The sequence below is a fragment of the Hypanus sabinus genome (assembly GCF_030144855.1).
Source record: "Hypanus sabinus isolate sHypSab1 chromosome X2 unlocalized genomic scaffold, sHypSab1.hap1 SUPER_X2_unloc_9, whole genome shotgun sequence".
Classification (NCBI taxonomy): Eukaryota; Metazoa; Chordata; class Chondrichthyes; order Myliobatiformes; family Dasyatidae; genus Hypanus; species Hypanus sabinus.
Window position 1 is genome coordinate 830,215 of NW_026779009.1, and position 16,998 is coordinate 847,212.

Consider the following 16,998-nt stretch of genomic DNA (forward strand, 5'->3'; position numbering starts at 1 on the left):
TCTATTGGAAACGGGACAGACATGGGTCAAGTCATTAAGGTTTTCTCACGAAGGGCTGTTGAAATCAGGACCTTGCCGAAAAATTAACATTTTCCACCCTGTGACGTAAAATGTCCAGTCCTGTGCTTTTTCCTGCAACCACAGGTCGGTCATCACCACTGAAACTCTCTCCTCACAGCACAATATTTTCTCCACATCCCCAGTTTAATGGCATGTTTTCACTGTTTACTTATCCACCGTTTTACACTCCACTCTGACTCTCTTAGACCTGGAGAAAGATACAAAAAAACGAGCTGCTGGAGGAGCTCAGCGGGTCGGGCAGCATCTGTGGAGGGAAATGGACAATCGACATTTCGGGTTGAGACAGTTCAGATGAAGGATCTCGATCCGGAAAGGTCCTTCCGATCGGAGCGATGGGGCCTTTGGACAGTCAGCTAACGTTTTTTGTTGCTCTACGTGTTTACGAGATGGGGTTGCTGGGCATATGGCCAACTCACCTACGCTTGTCGCCGGGCTTAGACAGTCCATTAGGCGTTTCCTTACCTTTTCTCTGTTTAATTTATTTTTGATCCCACACTAACATTCAAATAGCCATGAACACATCCAACAGCAGAATGTTCATTCCCTGAGACTGCAGCGCGCGTAGTGGACAATCCCGGTACTGCAGGGGTCATTCCCCGGGTCTACAGCGCGCGTAGTGGACAATCCCGGTACTGCAGGGGTGATTCCCCGGGTCTACAGCGCGCGTAGTGGACAATCGCGGTACTGCAGGGGATCTGCAGCTCCCGGAAGTGAATGTATTCTGAATCAGGAAGTGCCGGAGTTAACATGGCTTCGAAAGGAGAGACCGAGAGTTTAACAGAGGAGGCGATTTGTCCCATCTGCCTGGATTTCTTCACCGATCCGGTTATACTGGAGTGCGGACACAACTTCTGTCGCTCTTGTATCACACGGTGTTGGGAAAGGGAGGAGAGAACCTCCTGCCCGGAATGTAGAGAGGAGTTTGCTGACCGTACCCTCAGGGTGAATCGGGCCTTAGCAAATCTGGCTGAAAAAGCTCGAAATCTAAACCTGAATCGGAAAGGGAAGGAAAGTGAACGTCACTGCGAGGAACATGAGGAAGAACTGAAGCTGTTTTGCGAAACGGACAAGACACTGATCTGTCTGATCTGTAGAGACGCGCAGGAACACCGAGAGCACCGCTTCAAGCCGATTAAAGAAGCTGTTAAAATCTACAAGGTAGAAACTAACGTCAGTTTAATACTTAACATATTTCCTTTCTCCTACATACCATCACACGATGCTCCATAACCAGAACATCATTCTCTGCAACTTCCGCCATCTCCAACGGGATTCTAGCATCTCTCCGTCCCACAGCCCAACTCCGCACCCCGCAACTCTCCGCTCTTTATACGGATCGCTCCCCGTACTGTATCGCCCTGATCCACTCGCTCCTCCCCACTGATCTCCCTCCTGGCACCGACACCTGCAAGCGGGACAAGTGCTACACCCGACCTCTAACCTCCTCCCTCGTCACCATTCAGGGCCGCAAACAGCCCAGTCCCTCCCGTTTCTTCCATGGTCGATTGTCCTCTCGGATTAGATTCCTTCTTCTCCAGTCCTTTACCTCTTCCACCTGTCCCCTCCCAGCTTCTCACTTCATCACCCTCCCCCACGTTCCCCCTCACGTTGTCTCACCCGTCACCTGTCAGCTGGTTCTCGTCCCCAATCTTTTCATTCTGGCTTCTGTCCCATTCCTTCCCAGTCCTAATGAAGGTTCTCATCCCGAAACACCGACTGTTTATTTCCCCTGAATAGATGCTGCATGACTCACTGAGTTCCTCCGGCATTTTGTGCGATAATCGGGTTTGATCACCTGTTTCTTTTGATGCATCTTTGTTTCTATTTCCTTCACACTCTGACTTCCAGGATCAGCTAAAATCTTCCTTAGACTCTCTCACAAAAAAGAAATCAGACTTCCAGGAAAAGGAGCAGCAACAGAAAGAGAAGATTTCCGGAGTTCGGGTGAGGCTTCCTGAGCGGAATTTCTGATATTACTGTCGAGTTTTGCTCCATTTAATGCAGAATAGCCGGGTATCGCAGGTCCAGTGACCTGGGTTCGATCCTGACCTCTGCTGCTGTCTGTGTGGAGTTTGCATGCTCCCCCTGTAACCATGACCGTTTCAGACACATTCCAAGGACATGCTGGATGAATGGTTAATTACAATTAACCCTGTGAAGGTGGGGAGGGTGTATGTGAATCTGCTGGGAGTTAATGGGTCACTGAGGGAGAATAATTTCAGGAAAATGTCAGGGAAAGGATTTGACGGGAATGTCTCAGAAGTAGTATGGACCCCAATGGACCGAATGGTCAATTTTATGTCATAAGGAAATACAACACAGCAATGTAGTAAACTAATCTTCGCCTTTCATTCGACAGAAACAGTCACACAGCAATCAGACCCACATCACATCCCAGTTTGCTGAACTGCGACAGATTATCACTGAGAAAGAGCAGAGCTTACTCAGGGATCTCAGGGAAGAAGAGAAGAGGATTCTCAAACCAATGGAGAAAAATCTTCTGGCTCTTCAAGAGAATATAAGGATTATTCAGGAGGAAATCACTAAGTTAAAGGAACAGATGGATCAAAAAGACAGTGTGATGTTTCTCAAGGTGAGGGATGATATTTCAATTTAATTCTGTCAAATTGAACTAAATGAACAGTGGTACATTTGAAATAAACACAGCACAGCGGCCAATTCTACCAAATCAATTGCCACTGCGGGTGACCTTACACAGAGTGTTCTCCTTTCATGAGGAACCTCCAGTCAGTCCGCTAATGACATTCTAAATATCGGAGATTGATATTCGATCCTTTATTAGCAATATACAATATTAAGCATAATTAATTTCAGCATAATTTCAACATAATTAAATTGTAAATTAAACTGCAATTAATTGGTCAACAAAAGATATGGCATCTGCCAGTCCCAGGATCAAAACAGCCCAGAACAAAGTTCGAATACGTAACTTATTCCCTTCACTTTTACCACGTCCCCACTCACGTGACTGGTTATCGTAATAAACACATAACACAGAATACAATGCAGACAGAAAACAGACGTGTTGCTCCTGCACACAGCATTTACAAATGGCAGTAAACTGTTTCTCACCAGACAATTGGTGCAACTATTCAGGGTTGCTGTTGGCCAAAACTGGTCTTCCAGAACTTCTGTACATCCCAGGACAGAATGCAATCTTTGCTGAAATGATTTACTCTGATCATAACACAGAGCTGCTGATAGTGTCCTTAATTACCGCATTAAATATCCTCCAAAACTCCCATTAACACCCAGTTCCAGTCACAGGCTGTGACTATGCCTGGTGCGGTGGGTGTGAGGGTCTCTCTGTCAATCAGAGAACAAAGAATATGACCCACACATCAGACTTATCCTCCATATCCGGTTTCCATCAGATTAGATAAACTTTTACTGCTCTACTTTTTCGGATTGGTTTTACATCGGATTGTGTCCCATTCTCCGCTCATTCCGCCCATTCCAAAAAACTTACCCCTGACATCTCGTCTGTACTACTTGCAAGCATTTTAAAACTGTCCTCTCGTGTTAGCCATGAATGAGATACTTTTTACCAACTGCACACAATCAAATCCATCACTAATCTTAAATTGTTCCATTTTATCATTCTGACGTCTTATCCAGATGGTAATGCACAGCCTGTCCTGTCTTTCCTGTAAGTTTCATCCTCTCAGTAATGGTCTAATTTTCAGCAACTTTCCCTGTAATTTTCCCCGTGGTTCTGTATTGCTGGTGTGTATTTGTGACTGTGGGAGTGGGAATTTTCAACACCTTGTAATGATTTGGATGAAATTCAGGATGTGGACAGTAAGTCCAAGTCTAATCAGATTTGTGTTTTTATCTATTTCAGAAGGAAGCTCGTCGGAACAGGAGGTAGGACAGGCTCTGTACTGAAACCCTGAATGGATTTGTAAAATAGTTCAAAATCCCACTTTATCACCAGCATTTTAATATTTACAGAATCAGTGACAATGTCCAGGAATTGTCAGTGACAGATGAGGCCCTACCGGTTGAAAAATTCGATCGCTTCTATTTGTTGAACACAGTGCTGAGTGAAACACTTGATGCCATTAACCGAGGTAAAACTTACAAAGATTCATTTTTCCTTGTTCATGAAACACAATTAATTTATAAGCTGAAGCAAAGATTGTCTGTAATAATGGGCTGAAGGGGAACTGAAGTTTATTCCACATCAACCCCACTGACTGGGAGGCATCACTGTCACATGGTGAGCTGGAGATGTCAGACCCCTGGACACACCAGCGCAGGGTCACAATACAACCAATACACGGGACTGGCAGATGAACCATTGTGTCCTGATCCCAGACACACTGAACTAACACACCAAGACATGAATTTGAATCTGACCACAGGAGCTGGGAATTTAATACTGACTTGATGATATTGTAGGGAATAAAAGCGGGTATCAGTGTGGTTACTGGGATTGTCAGGAAAATACGCAAGTCCTTCGTGCACAGTGAGTGCAGACTCTGACTGACACAGGTCTTCACACTGCTGGATCCACAACTCTCACTGTTGTTAAGGGAGAGAATAGGGGAGCAGTAGTGACAGGGGACTCAATCGTCAGGAGACAGACAGGAGTATCTATGAATCTGTATGGGGCCCCCGATTGGTATCTTGCCCCCTAGGTGCCAAGGTCAGGGATGTCTCCGATCGTGTCTGCAGGATTTTGGAGAGGGAGGGTGAAGAGTCAGCTATCTTGTTGCATTTTGGGACCAATTACATAGGAAGTAAAAACAAAAGGGTCCTGAAAAGAATCTGGCTAGCTTGGTAGAAAACTCAGAAGCAGTACCTCCAGGGCTGTAATTTCTGGATTGCTGCCTGTGCCACGTGCTGGTGGGAGTAGAAACAGGATAATTTGACAGATAAACATGGCTGAGAAGATGGTGCTGGGGACAGGGCTTCAGGTTCTTGCATCATCGGGATCTGTTCTGGTGGAGGAATGACCTGCTCAAAAGGGATGGGTCGCACCTGGATCCGAGGGAGAACAATATTCTCGGTGAGAGAGGTTTCATAGAGCTGTTGGGGAGGGTTTAAACTAATTTGGTGGGGTTTAGAACTGGAGTGAAGAGATAGGACTGATGGTAAAAATGCAAAGATAGCACGCAGTCAGACTGTCAGGGCGGACAGATGAGAGGAAAAAATTGCAGCCAGTAGGGCGAGTATCAGTGTATCAGTGATGCAGAATTAAAAAGGGTAGCAGATACCGTACACAAAGTGTTATATCTCAATGTTTGAAGTATGAGAAATAAGGTGGATGATCTTGTTGCACTATTTCAGATTGACAGGTATGATGTTGTGGCCATCACGGAATCGTGGCTGAAGGATGGTTGTAGTTGGGAGCTGAATGTTCAAGATTACACAATGTATCGGAGGAAGGAAGGAAGGCTGATGGGGTGGTGTGGCTCTGCTGGTAAATCAGCAGCGAGATGTGACATAGGATTGGGAGATGTTGAATCTTGTGGGTCGAGGTAAGGAACGACAAAAGTAAAAATGACACTGACACCAGTCATATACAGGCCTCCCAACAGTCAGTGGCATGAGGCCCACAGATTACAACTGGAAATAGAAAAGGCTGATGAAAAGGACAATGTTATGAGAATCATGGGAGATTTCAACATGCAGGTCAATTGGGAAATCAGGTTGGTAAAGGATCTCAAGAGAGTGAGTTTGTTGAATGCAATGTGATGGCTTTCTGGAGCAGTTTGTCGTTGAGCCTACTCGGGGAACAGCTCTACTGGATTGGGTGTTATGTATTGAACCAGAGGTGAGTAGTGAAAAGAAACCTCAGGAGGCAGTGCTCACAACATGACTGAGTTCAACTTGAAATCTGATAAGGAGACAGTAAAGTCTGACATTGTAGTATTTCAGAGAAGTGAAAGAAATTACAGTGGTTTGAGAGAGGAGTTGGCCAAAGCAAATTGGAAGGAGATGCTGGCAGGGATGAGAGCAGAGCAGAAATGGTGTCAGTTTCTGGGAAAATGAGGATAGATGTATTCCAAAAATAAATAAATACTCAAAATGCAAAATAGTACAACCATGGCTGACAAGTTAATGTAAAGGCATTAGAGAGGGCATACAACTAAACAAAAATTAGTAGGCAGAGAGAGGATTGGGAAGCTTTTAAATATCTACAGAGAGGAACTAAAAGGATGATTGGGTGGGAAAAAATAAAGAAGAAATTGATTTGAATTGAATTGACTTTATTACTTACATCCTTCATATACATGAGGATTAAAAATCTTTACGTTATTTCTCCATCTAAATGTGCAATGATCTCCAATCATCCTTCAGGCCCTTTTTATACACATTTCTTTGTAAAATAAGTTAGCAAACAATATCAAATTGTTTTTCAAGTATTATAAAAAAATAAAACAGAGATGAGAGTGGATATAGGACAGCTAGAAAATGAGGCCGGATATATAATAACAGAGGATAAAGAGATGGCAGATAAACCAAATATTTTGCACCAGTATTCGCCGTGGAAGACACCAGCACTGTGCCCGGTGTTGAAGAGTGCGAGGGAAGAGAAGTGAGTGAAGTTACTGTTACAAGGGAGAAGCTGCTCAAAAAGCTGAAAGACCTAAAGGTACATAAGTCACCCAGACCAGATGAACTGCACCCTAGTGTTCTGAAAGAGGTAGCAGTAGAACTCATGGAGGCATTCCAAATAATCTTTCAAAATCATTGGACCCTGGCATGGTGCCAGAGGACTGGAAAATGGCAAATGTCACTTGACTCTTTAAGTAAGGAGGAAGGCAGCAGAAAGGAAATTATTGACCAGTTTGCCTCACCTCTGTGGTTGGGAAGAAATTGGAGTCAATTGTTAAGTGTGAGGCTATGGAATTCTTTGTGACACTGGACAAGATAGGACAAGTCAGCATGGCTTCGTTAGGGAATATCCTGCCTGACAAACCCGTTGGGATTCTTTGAGGAGATTACAAGCAGGATAGATAAAGGGGATGCAGTGGATGTTGTATATTTGGAATCTTGGAAGGCCTTTGACAAAGTGCCACACATGAAGGTGGTAACCAGGTTAAGAGGCCATGGTATTACAGAAAAGTTACAGGCATGGTTAGAACATTGGCTGATTGGTAGGAAACAGCGAATGAGAGTAAAGGGATCCTTTTCTGGTTGGCTGCCAGTGAGTCGTGTTCCACAGGGGTCAGTGTTAGGACACCTTTATTTTATGCTGTATATCAAGATTTAGCCGATAGAGTAGACAATAAGATGTAGGAGCAGAAATAGGCCATTCGGCCCATTGAGTCTGCTCCAACATTCAGTCATGGGCAGACCCAATTCCTCCAGACATCCACACTCCCCTGCTTTCACCCCATGAAAGGTACATAAGGTACATAGCCCTGGCTAAATGAGAACCGATATATCTCTGCCTTAAATATGCCTTGGCCTCCATAGCCGCATGTCGCAACAAATTCCACAGATTTTCCACACACTGACTAAAGTAATTTCTCCGCATTTCAGTTCTAAAAGGACGTCCTTCAATCATGAATTCATACCCTCTTGTATTAAAATACATGGCTTTGTTTCCAGGTTTTGCAGATGATACGAAGATTGGCGGAGTGTTGAGGAAACAGTTAGGCTGGACAAGGTCTTGGATGAGGAGAATGGGAAAGAATGTGGCAAATGATATACAATGTTGGAAAATACATGGTCCTGCACTTTGGTCGTAGAAATAATGTGCAGATTGTTTTCAAAAAATCAAAAAATCTGAGACGAAATTGGACTTAGCAGTCATTCTGCAGAACTCCCTAAATGTTAACTTGCAGGTAGAGTCAGTGGTGAGGAAGGCAAATCCAATGTTAGCATTCAGTCCAAGGGGTTTAGATAGCATTCAATTCATGAGCAGGGGTGTGATGCTGAGGATTTATAAGGCACTGGTGAGGCCTCACCTTGAGTATTGTCAACAGTTTTGGGCTCCTCATCTAAGAAAAGATGTGCTGGCATTGCAGAAGGTTCATTTCATAAGGATGACTCCAGGAATGAAAGGGTTATCATACGAGGAAAGTTTGATAGCTCTGTGTCTGTACTCGCTGGAATTTAGAAAGATGAAGGGGGATCTCATTGAAACCTTTCGAATGTTGAAAGTCCTAGACAGAGTAGATGTGGAAAGGATGTTTCCCATGGTGGTGGAGTTTAGGACAAGAGGGCACAGAGGGGTGTCTATTTAAAACATGTGGAGAAATTTGTGCCAACAGCTGGTGAATTTGTGGAACTTGTTTTGTGTGTATTAAGGCAGAGCATGATAGGTTCTAGATTGGACACAGTATCAAAGGTTACGGGGAGAAGGTCAGGTAGTGGGGCTGAGGAGGGAAAAAAGGATCAGCCATGATTGAATGGCGGAGCAGACTCGATGGGCAAATGGCCTAATTCTGCTCCTATGTCTTATGGTGATCAGACCACTACATTGAAGCATTGTGAGAATGAGCTCAGACACACCAACAAGCATTGACATGGGTCAAGATTTCATCTCGGGAGAAGCACACACAGCATAACCGGCCTGGCAAAGCTCCCTCACACACATACACAGGAAGGACTGGCAGATTGTAGTCAGAGCCTCAGCAATGTACGTTGTTATTTCCCTCAGTAACCTGGAAACCAATCTCTTCAGAGACAGTCATTTATTCATTTAAACAACTCAATCACGTGTGACACATTGTCAACACACACCAGACATGTGATGACACACTGAAACATACAAATTCTTCAATGTGCACACTCTCCTTCAATGTGTATACACACCACACGGATATTTACCACAATCAACACACACACACACACACACATATACTATCAGAGTGTGACACACGGCCACAGAAATAGGCACAAATTCCCATTTAGGATTGAAACCTGCCGTCCTTACCCAGTCTGTCTGTTCTGTGGCACTGAGCTGCCCTCTGACGTGACGTCACATCAACACTTCACAGATAGACTCCGGGGTGAGATTCCTCAGGAGGATGATCTGGGAGGGTTTGATGGATGTTGAACCCACGGCCCAATTCATCAATCTGCAAGACTAAGATGTCTTCTTGAGCATGGCCCATTTGTGTGTGTTTGCCCCCTCCCATCCCTCTAATCCCTCTAACCATTTCCCATCTGTGTACCTGCCCAAATTTATTTTAAAATATTTTTATTTTTACCTGTTTCTACAGCGTTGGAGGGCAAATTCCGTTTACCGACCTCCCTCTCTGTGAGAATGTTACCCGATAGACCACTCAGAAAAATTTCCCGTCTCACTTTCAATCCGAGGCCTCTGGTTCTGTACTCCTATTTCTTGGAAATGGAAACGTTATTTAAGCTCCTTAGAATTATTTACCTTGATAAGGGGTCATACCTGAACATCCTACACTACAGCTGAATAGCCCAAGCTTACTCACTCTCTGCTTTTAACCCAAGCCCCCAGTCCTGGTAACATCCTCCTGAAGCCTCCCGTCCAGTGTAATGACATCCTCCCCATATTCGGGAACCGGAAATGCAGACAATGCTCCAAGTGTGGTCTATCATCGACATCAAAGGCCTTGCTGAATTTCATGTGGACAGTGTGGAATAGGCTGATGAATACAGGACTGAAGGTGTTTTTTTAGATTGGGACAAGAAGGGCGGCGTGGGAGCTAAATTCTGAAGGAAGACAGTGTAAAAAAAAAACTTTGCATACAAGAACGGCGAGACTGCGCAGGACAGCGCGGAGAGTTTAAAAAGATGGCCACCCTATACAGCGGGCAGCGGAGTGGGTGGCAGCAGAGTGTAGGGCTTTGGCTCAACGGGCTTAGGCGGTAACGGGAAGAGGCGAGAGCGAGGCACCGACTCTTTTTCTCCCCTTGGCAAATCAGCCCGGACGGACGGGGGCACAGCAGGGCACATTAGCTAACCGTTTAAAAAGTTCATCTGCTTAGCGAAGTAAGTGGGTGAGTAGACCTATCTTTCTTTGTTTCATTCCTGTAGAATTAGGTAGCATGTCTGCAGGGTTAGTGCTTTGTTCAGGGTGTCAGATGTGGGAATCCTGGGAGACCTCCAGCCTCCCTGATAGACACATCTGCACCAGGTACACAGAGATTCAGCTCCTCGGAGACCGTGTTAGGGATCTGGAGCTGCAGCTTGATGACCTACTGCTTATTATAGAAAATGAAGAGGTGATAGACAGGAGCTACAGGGAGGTAGTCATCCCTAGGCTACAGGGGTCAGAAAACTGAGTGACTGTCAGGAGAGGGAAGGGAAATGCCCAGATAGTGGAGAGCACCCCTGTGGCTGACCCCCTCAGCAACAAGTATATCGTTTCGGATGCTGTTGAGGGGGATGACCTGACAGGGGACGGCCACGGTGACCGGGTCTCTGGCACTGAGCCTGGCGCTGTTGTGCAGGAGGGAAGGAGGGAGAAGAGGAATGCGGTAGTCATATAGGGGATTCCATAGTCAGGGGATTCTGTGCGCCTGATAGAGATACCCGCATGGTGGGCTGCCTCCCAGGTGCCAGGGTACAGAATATCCTGAAGGGAGAGGGCGAGCAGCCAGCTGTCTTGGTACATGTTGGTACCAATGACATAGAGAGGAAAAGGTCCTGAAGAGAGATTTCCGGGAATTAGGAATGAGGCTGAGAAGCAGGACCTCCAGGGTAGTCATCTCATTGGGATCTCTTCTGGGGGAAGTACTACTTATTCAAAAAGGACGGGTTACACCTGAACCCGAAGGGGATCAATATCATCGCGGGAATGTTTAATAGAGCTGTTAGGGAGGGTTTAAACTAATTTGGCAGGGGGGTGGTAAACCGGAATGATAGAGTGGAGGAGAGGGAATCTATAAATCTAAGATAGTGAGCAGTAAAGATGTCAGGAAGGACAGGCAGGTGATGGGGCAAATTTGCAGCCACTGGGATGAGTTGCAGTGCAATCAAAGCAAAAATTACCAAATACTGGACTTAAGGTGTTATACTTAAATACACACAGCATAAGGCATAAGGTGGATGATCTTGTCGTACAGCTACAGATTGGCAGGTATAATTTTGTGGCCATCACTGAGACGTGGCTAAAGGATGCATGTCTGTGAGAGCTGAACGTCCAAGGATACACGGTGTATCGGAAGGATAGGCAGGTAGGCAGAGGGGGTGGCGTGGCTTTATTGGTATGAAATGATATTAAATCATTAGAAAGAGGTGACATAGGATCGGAAGGTGCAGAATCTTTATGGGTTGAGCTAAGAAATCGCAGGGGTAAAAGGGCCCTGATGGCAGTTATCTACAGGCCTCCTAACAGCTGCAGTGATGTGGATTACAAATTACAACAGAAAATAGAAAAGGCTTGCCAGAGGGGCAGTGTTATGATAATTGTGGGGGATTTTAACATGCGAGTGGATTGGGAAAATCAGGTCGACACTGGATCTCAAGACAGAGAATTTGTAGAATGTCTACGAGATGCTTTTTCAGAACAACTTGTTGTTGAGCACACTAGAGGATCAGAGGTACTGGATTGGATATTGTGTAATGTCTCAGAGGAGATTAGAGAGATTGAGGTGAAGGAACCGTTAGGAGGCAGTGATCGTAACATGATTGACTTCACTGTGAAATTTGAGAAAGAGAAGCCGAAATCCGATGTGTCGGTATTGCAGTAGAGTAAAGGAAATTACAGTGGCACGAGAGAGGAACTGGCCAAATTTGACTTGAAAGGGACATTAGGGGGAAGGACGGCCTAGCAGCAGTGGCTGGAGTTTATGTGAGGAGTGAGGAATGTGCAAGACAGATATATTCCAAAAAAGAAGAATTTTTCAAATGGAAAAAGAGAAGTCAAAGCCAAAGTGGCTGACAAGAGAAGTCAAAGCCAAAGTAAAAGCAAAGGAGAGGGCATTCAAAGAAGCAAAAATTAGTGGGAAGACAGAGGATTGGGAAGTTTTTAAAAGCTTACAAAAGCAAACTAAGAAGGCCATTAAGAGGGAAAAGATGAACTATGAAAGGAAGCTTGCAAATTATATCAAAGAAGATACTAAAAGCTTTGTCAAGTATATAAAGAATAAAAAATGGGTGAGAGTGGATATTAGACAGATAGAAAATGATGCTGGAGAAATTGTAATGGGAGATAAGGAGATGGCTGAGGAACTGAACGAGTATTTGCATCAGTCCTCACTGAGGAAGATATCAGCAGTATACCGGACACTCAAGGGTGTCAGGGAAGAGAAGTGTGCGCAGTCACAATTACGACAGAGAAAGTACTCAGGAAGCTGAATAGTCTCAGGGTAGATAAATCTCCAGGACCAGATGGAATGCACCCTTGTGTTTTGAAGGAAGTAGCTGTGGAGATCGCGGAGGCATTAGCAATGATCTTTCAAAAGTCAATAGATTCTGGCATAGTTCCGGAGGAGTGGAAGATTGTAAATGCCACTCTGGTATTTAAGAAAGGGGCAAGGAAGCAAAAAGTAAATTATAGACCTGTTAGATTGAGAAATGGTTGTGAGGTTTCTGGAGTCAATTGTCAAGGATGAGGTTACGGAGTACCTGGACGCATATGACAAGACAGGCCAAACTCAGCATGGTTTCCTTAAAGGAAAATCCTGCCTGACAAACCCATTGAAATTATTTGAGGAGATTACAAGTAGGCTAGACAAGGGAGATGCAGTGGATGTTGTGTATTTGGATTTTCAGAAGGCTTTTGACAAGGAGCCACACATGAGGCTGCTAAACAAGGTAAGAGCCCATGGAATTATGGGAAATTTACATAAGTGGATAGAGCGTTGGCTGATTGGCAGGAAACAGAGAGTGGGAATAAAGGATCCCATTCTGGTTGTCTGCCAGTTACCAGTGGTGTTCCACAGGGGTCCATGTTGGGGCCACTTCTTTTCACATTGTATATCAACGATTTGGATTATGAAATAGATGGCTTTGTGGCTAAGTTTGCTGATGATACAAAGATAGGTAGAGGGGACGGTAGTGCTGAGGAAACAGAGAGTCTGCAGAGAGACTTGGATAGATTGGGAGAATGGTCAAAGAAGTGGCAAATGAAATACAATGTTTAAAAGTGTATGGTCATGCACGTTGGTAGAAGAAATAAACGGGCTGACTATTATTTAAATGGAGAGAGAATTCAAAATTCTGAGATGCAATTGTACTTGGAAGTGCTTGTGCAGGATACCCTTAAGGTTAACCTCCAGGTTGAGTCGGTGGTGAAGAAGGTGAATGCAATATTGGCATTCATTTCTAGAGGAATAGAAAATAAGAGCAGGGATGTGATTTTGAGGCTCTATAAGGAACTGGTAAGACCTCACTTGGAATACTGTGTGCAGTTTTGGGCTCCTTATTTACGAAAGGATGTTCTGACATTGGAGAGGGTTCAGAGAAGATTCACGAGAATGATTCCTGGAATAAGAGTGTTAACATGTGAGGAATGTTTGACCGCTCTTGGACTGTACTCTGTGGAGTTTAGAATGAGGGGGAACCTCACAGAAGCATTTCGAATGTTAAAAGGCATGGACAGAGTGGATGTGGCAAAGTTGTTTCCCATGGTGGGGGAGTCTAGTACGAGAGCATGACTTAAGGATTGAAGGGCGCCCATTCAGAACGGAGATGCAAAGAAATTTTTTTAGCCAGAGGGTGGTGAATCTGTGTATTTCTTGCGGCAGTGGAAGCCAAGTCATTGTGTGTATTTAAGACAGAGATTGATAGGTATGTGAGTAGACAGGGCATCAAAGGTCATGGTGAGAGGGGGGGGGAGAGTGGGAGTAAATGGGAGAATGGGACAATGGATCAGCTCATGATAAAATAACTTCTGCTTTAAAAATCAAACACAAGAAAATCTACAGAAGCTGGTAATCCAAGCTGCACAGGTCCTGATGAAGGGTCTCGCCAGATCTCTCTGACACCTGTCTGGAGAGAGTTGATGTTGGGAGGATGTGGGTGGGTCGAGAACGGTGAGCACAGCCTCCGACTATAGGGATGTCCATTTAGGACAGAGATGATCAGTGATTCCTTTATCCACAGGATAGTGAATCTGCCACAGGCAGCTGTGGAGGCCAAATAATTGAGTAAATTTAAAGCAGAGTAACACACACAAATTGTTGGGTGAACAGCAGGCCGGGAAGTTTCTATGGAAACGAGTAAACAGTCTAAGGTTCAGACTGAAACAATTCATCAATACCTGTGTTGCTTAAGGGTTCCTGCAAATTCATCCCCTGTCCTAATGAGGGGCTGTGGGGGATGGGGTTGTGGGAAAGGGGACAAAGTCATCCTCATCTGCCATCTTTGCCTCCTCTAGCTTCTCATTACGTCTACACACACAGTTCACCCACAGGCTTTCCACCCCTCCCCCTCCTGGTTCAATCTGCCATTCATCTCTCCCCCACTGGTTCCCATCATCACCTCCTTTACTGTTTCAAACCATCACACTGCCCCCTTCACACTCACAGATGAAAGTGAACATTGTATGACGGGCCTGTTCCTGTGCTCTACTGCTCTATGTTCTCTGTTCCCAGTTTCGGAGAATGAGAGGAGATCTCATGGAAACACAAAATTCTTTCAGGGGTCAACAGGCAGGAGTGAGGGAGGATGTTTCCCCTGTCCAGCGGAAAACCCTTGTGGAGACATCTGCTTTTGTCAAATCAAAGGTTCATGTCGGCCACCCGACCGCGCCTGAGATCTCCACCACCCCCGGTCCACGGGGCCGCGCTGTCCGAGTCTCCCCCCGATCCCCGGGGCCGCACTGTCCGAGACTCCCCCCCCCCCCCGATCCCCGGGGCCCCGCTGTCCGAGTCTCCCCCCGATCCCCGGGGCCCCGCTGTCCGAGTCTCCCCCCGATCCCCGGGGCCGCGCTGGCCGAGTCTCCCCCCGATCCCCGGGGCCGCGCTGTCCGAGTCTCCCCCCCATCCCCGGGGCTCCGCTGCCCGAGTCTCCCCCCGATCCCCGGGGCCGCGCTATCCGAGTCTCCCCCCGATCCCCGGGGCCGCGCTGTCCGAGTCTCCCCCCGATCCCCGGGGCCGCGCTGCCCGAGTCTCCCCCCGATCCCCGGGGCCGCGCTGTCGGAGTCTCCCCCCGATCCCCGGGGCCCCGCTGTCCGAGTCTCCCCCCGATCCCCGGGACCGCGCCGTCCGAGTCTCCCCCCGATCCCCGGGACCGCGCTGTCCGAGTCTCCCCCCGATCCCCGGGGCCGCGCCGTCCGAGTCTCCCCCCGATCCCCGGGGCCCCGCTGTCCGAGTCTCCCCGGATCCCCGGGGCCGCGCTGTCCGAGTCTCCCCCCGATCCCCGGGGCCCCGCTGTCCGAGTCTCCCCCCGATCCCCGGGGCCCCGCTGTCCGAGTCTCCCCCCGATCCCCGGGACCGCGCCGTCCGAGTCTCCCCCCGATCCCCGGGACCGCGCTGTCCGAGTCTCCCCCCGATCACCGGGGCCGCGCCGTCCGAGTCTCCCCCTGATCCCCGGGGCCCCGCTGTCCGAGTCTCCCCGGATCCCCGGGACCGCGCTGTCCGAGTCTCCCCCCGATCCCCGGGAACGCGCCGTCCGAGTCTCCCCCCGATCCCCGGGACCGCGCTGTCCGAGTCTCCCCCCGATCACCGGGGCCGCGCCGTCCGAGTCTCCCCCCGATCCCCGGGGCCCCGCTGTCCGAGTCTCCCCGGATCCCCGGGGCCGCGCTGTCCGAGTCTCCCCCTGATCCCCGGGGCCGCGCTGTCCGAGTCTCCCCCCGATCCCCGGGGCCCCGCTGTCCGAGTCTCCTCCCGATCCCCGGGGCCCCGCTGTCCGAGTCTCCCCCCGATCCCCGGGGCCGCGCTGTCCGAGTCTCCCCCACATCACCGGGGCCGCGCTGTCCGAGTCTCCCCCCCATCCCCGGGGCTCCGCTGCCCGAGTCTCCCCCCGATACCCGGGGCCGCGCTATCCGAGTCTCCCCCCGATCCCCGGGGCCGCGCTGTCCGAGTCTCCCCCCGATCCCCGGGGCCGCGCTGTCCGAGTCTCCCCCTGATCCCCGGGGCCGCGCTGTCCGAGTCTCCCCCCGATCCCCGGGGCCGCGCTGTCCGAGTCTCCCCCCCGATCCCCGGGGCCGCGCTGTCCGAGTCTCCCCCCGATCCCCGGGGCCGCGCTGTCCGAGTCTCCCCCCGATCCCCGGGGCCGTGCCGTCCGAGTCTCCCCCCGATCCCCGGGGCCGCGCCGTCCGAGTCTCCCCCCGATCCCCGGGGCCGCGCCGTCCGATTCTCCCCACGATCCCCGGGGCCGCGCCGTCCGAGTCTCCCCCCGATTCCCGGGGCCGCGCTGCCCGAGTCTCCCCCCGATCCCCGGGGCCGCGCTGTCCGAGTCTCCCCCCGATCCCCGGGGCCCCGCTGTCCGAGTCTCCCCCCGATCCCCGGGGCCCCGCTGTCCGAGTCTCCCCCGATCCCCGGGGCCCCGCTGTCCGAGTCTCCCCCCGATCCCCGGGGCCCCGCTGTCCGAGTCTCCCCCCGATCCCCGGGGCCCCGCTGTCCGAGTCTCCCCCCGATCCCCGGGGCCGCGCTGGCCGAGTCTCCCCCCGATCCCCGGGGCCGCGCTGTCCGAGTCTCCCCCCCATCCCCGGGGCTCCGCTGCCCGAGTCTCCCCCCGATCCCCGGGGCCGCGCTATCCGAGTCTCCCCCCGATCCCCGGGGCCGCGCTGTCCGAGTCTCCCCCCGATCCCCGGGGCCGCGCTGCCCGAGTCTCCCCCCGATCCCCGGGGCCGCGCTGTCGGAGTCTCCCCCCGATCCCCGGGGCCCCGCTGTCCGAGTCTCCCCCCGATCCCCGGGACCGCGCCGTCCGAGTCTCCCCCCGATCCCCGGGACCGCGCTGTCCGAGTCTCCCCCACGATCCCCGGGGCCGCGCCGTCCGAGTCTCCCCCCGATCCCCGGGGCCCCGCTGTCCGAGTCTCCCCGGATCCCCGGGGCCGCGCTGTCCGAG

At 49.4% G+C, this 16,998-nt stretch overlaps 1 long non-coding RNA gene across 1 annotated transcript; it reads left to right on the plus strand.

Annotated features, from left to right (window-relative positions):
• Positions 1-3,957: 3,957 nt before the first annotated feature.
• On the plus strand, positions 3,958-14,714 carry LOC132385997 (uncharacterized). Its single transcript, XR_009509386.1, has 3 exons — positions 3,958-3,969; positions 4,057-4,175; positions 14,583-14,714. It is a non-coding gene; the product is annotated as an uncharacterized LOC132385997 (long non-coding RNA).
• The last annotated feature ends 2,284 nt before the right edge of the window (positions 14,715-16,998 follow it).